A 3,780-nucleotide genomic window follows, 5' to 3' on the forward strand; every position below is an offset into this window, starting at 1 on the left:
CTTTTCTTCTCGGATAAATGGAAATATAAAAAGTACGAAATCTCTCACCCCCAAAATGATCTCCCACATGTTTCTTCTCCTTTAAGTCTTTTAAAGAGGTAAAAAAATGAAAGAAATCATATAATAAACTGACATAGCAGATTGTTGGCCATGAATAAAACTAATTAATCACACTTAATTCTTAAAACACTGTATTAGGTGATTCACCGGAAGTTGCAACACATCGGATCGTATTAGTTTAAGTTGAACAAGATGTAATAGCTGTACTTGCCCTAGGGGGTTCTACTTGTCCTTTTCAGACAAGAAGGTACCTTTTGTCATTGATCCAGGACAATGTACTATGTTGTCGCGATTATATAACCTCGCCTCATATGGAGCATTTTGTTATCTCTAATTTCACCAAAACCTATCCCTCTAAAGCTAGGTCTGGCTGTCCGTATCTCAACCTTGCTCATCTTCGTCTTCGTCTAATTCGCCTTCCGGTTTGTGAATCGATCATGTCGGATTCGGAAATTCCACTGGAAGAAATCCCAGGAAATTACGGTTTCCCATTTTTCGGTGCATAAGGGATCGTCTCGACTACTTCTACTTCCAAGGAAGAGATGAGTTCTTCCGCCACCGGATGCACAAGTACCAGTCGACGGTCTTCAGGGTCAACATGCCACCCGGCCCATTCATCTCCTCGAACCCCAATGTCGTCGTCCTCCTCGACGCGATCAGCTTCCCCGTCCTCTTTGACATATCCAAGGTCGAAAAGAGGAACGTGCTTGATGGCACGTACATGCCCTCCACCGCCTTCACTGGCGGCCACCGTGCTTGCGCCTTTCTCGACCCATCCGAGTCCAAGCATGCCGCCATCAAGCACTGGTTCCTGTCCCTCCTCGCGGCTCGACGCAACTTGTTCATCCCAACCCTCAGGAGCTGTTTGTCGAATCTCTTTGTCGACCTAGAAGACGAGCTATCGAGCAAAGGGAAAGCATCCTTCAACTCCCTCAATGACAATATGTCCTTCAACTTTGTGTTCAAGCTCTTATGCGACCAAAAGCCCTCGGGCACAATTCCAGGAGCCAAAGCGGCAGCGATGTTCGACCTATGGATATTACTCCAGCTTGCCCCAATATTGTCCCTAGGGTTTAACAACATGGTCTTAAATTTCTTGGAAGATGTCATTTTCCACACTTTCCCACTGCCTCCGCTCTTAATTAAATCCTCTTACAAGAAGCTCTATGATGCATTTAGCGAGCATGGGTCATCAGTTTTAGATGAAGCTGAGAGGCTAGGAATTGATAGAGACGAGGCGTGTCACAACCTAGTGTTCCTTGCCGGGTTCAATGCCTACGGTGGCATGAAAGCCACGTTGCCCATTTTGATCAAGTGGGTTGGGTCGGGAGGCGAGGATCTGCACCGCCGGCTCGCGAGGGAGATACGGTCGACCGTCGCGTCGGAAGGCGGGGTAACCCTCGCCACCCTGGACAAGATGAACCTGACCAAGTCGGTCGTGTACGAGGCTCTACGGATCGACCCCCAGGTCCAGTTCCAGTACGGGAAGGCGAAGCGAGACATGGTGGTCCGGAGCCACGACGCCGCCTTCCAGATCAAGAAGGGCGAGATGGTTTGCGGGTATCAGCCATTCGCGACGAAGGATCCGAGGGTCTTCGATGACCCGGAGGACTTTGTGGGCGATAGGTTCGTCGGGGAGGGGGAGAAGCTGCTGAAGTACGTCTACTGGTCGAACGGGCGGGAGATCGACGATCCGACGGTGGGGAACAAGCAGTGCCCGGGGAAGGATCTGGTGCTGCTCACGTGCAGGGTTATGCTGGTGGAGCTGTTCCTCCGCTACGACACGTTCGGAATTGAATGCGGGAGCTTGCCTGTGGGTTCATCGGTGACATTCAAGTCGTTGACCAAGGCCACGAGTTGTTGACCGTGTGTCTACTGCTGATAAAGAACTTGTATGAATTTTTTCGGTGTGTTTTTTGTTTTTTTTTTTACTAGATTGCAGCGATTCTAAATGTTTCTAATTTTAAAGTCATCTCTTCTTCCTCTCTCTCTCTCCCTCTGTGAACCTTCTTTTCGTCCCTTTCACTTATGGAGAGGAGGGATTTGATCTAGATCTTTCCCTCCCTCCCAGTTCCTTTTCCTTTTGTTTCCTTTTGTTTCTTTTCTAATTCTCCCAATCTAGTCTTAGATCCAGGAGCTTTGCTCTCCTGATTTTATATCTAGGAGCTTTTCTCTCCGATTTAATTCTAGATTTTGGAGTTTTAATGAATAAGTGTTCCGCCACCGATTTCAATGATATTCACAGCAACTTTGGTGTCAACTCTTTGCTCGTCTAATGTATTTTCATTCAAATTTTTGGTACTTCACATTTACTATAAGGCTTGCTCTCACAAGTGTTAGATTTGATATTTTTCAACGTGTTTATGTTGTTTCCATATGGTGATGTTGTTGGGGACGTTGAATGTTAAATTATGACTCGATTTTGAGCATTTGTAAAAACGCAATTCGCTAGACTCTTGAAGAATTACAAAAGAGGAAAGCAAAGTTTCTTTATCTGTGGAAGCTTGCAGAATTGGAAAGTGCTTATCTTCGTGGGGCTCAAAGTCAAATATTTGACTTTGGGGCACACAATATTTCATGTCTGGCTTTGGGGCTTCTTTTAGTCGATGAAATAAAAAAGAGGAAAGAAGCCTCTGCACGTGAAATAGAAGAATGTGGGCCCAAAAGTCCAAGACTTTGACTTTTGGGCACACACATAAAAGACGTGCTGGTGAAACCTACGTAGAGCCGGACGTTCATGCCGCTTGGGAAAGAGACGCATGTTCCCTTGAAGCCACTTTGGACCAAAGACGAACACCGGAGTTCTTGATTTTGGTGTACGTAGAGCGTTTTGTTTTGAGCTTGAACGCGCAGTAATTTTGTGCCGTGAGCTTATGTCTAAGTGAGTTGTTTATTTATAAACACTTTGGATTTGTGGTTAAATTTAGGTGTGAGTAATTGTAAACTTTGATTCTCCGATTATAGTGGATTATTTGATGCTCGATCTCCCCATGGAGGTAGGTACCGATACTTGGACTGAACCACTTAAATTTCTAGTGTCCTTATTTTTCTCGTTTATTTCTCTAGCGATTTCACGTTGACATAAATTGCAAGATCCTGTCATTTCCGTGTATTATATTCCAACGATTGGTATTAGAGCTTGGATCAGATTGCTTGGATCAGATTGCTTGATTGTGATTTGGAGCTTTTGCTTGTCTGATTATTATCTGGAAATTCTATTATTGCAATTATGTCTGAGAGGAAATCTAAAATTGAGAAGTTTAAAGGGAGCAACAGCTTTGTGTTATGGAACTTCAAGATGCGAGCTTTATTAACAACCCAAGGTTTGGCCAAGACACTAGATGGTGAAGATGAGTTACCTATTATAATGAAAGCCTTTGAGAGGGTAGAGCTAATGGAAAAAGCAAATAGCACAATCCTGTTAAATTTGTCGAATAAGGTCTTAATAGAGGTTGTTGAGGAGAAGGATGCCACAATATTATGGGCAAAACTTCAAGCACTCTATGTGAAGAAAGGTTTGAACAATCACTTGTACATGTTGGAAAAGATGTTTCAATTTAGATATACTGAAAGTACGTTATAGAACCCACCTAGATGAATTTAATAAACTCATGATGGATCTGAAAACGTTAGTAAAATACTTGATGATGAAGAACGGGGCATGATGTTGTTAGCCTATTTACCAGAGTCATAGGAGCACTTTACTTATTCACTATTGTA

The 3,780-nt window shown here is 43.9% G+C and overlaps 1 pseudogene; it reads left to right on the forward strand.

The window, feature by feature from the left end:
* The first annotated feature begins 441 nt into the window (after positions 1–441).
* LOC120296063 lies at positions 442–1,924 on the forward strand (annotated as a pseudogene).
* Positions 1,925–3,780: the final 1,856 nt, after the last annotated feature.

Source organism: Eucalyptus grandis, chromosome 7 (genome assembly GCF_016545825.1).
Source record: "Eucalyptus grandis isolate ANBG69807.140 chromosome 7, ASM1654582v1, whole genome shotgun sequence".
Classification (NCBI taxonomy): domain Eukaryota; kingdom Viridiplantae; phylum Streptophyta; class Magnoliopsida; order Myrtales; family Myrtaceae; genus Eucalyptus; species Eucalyptus grandis.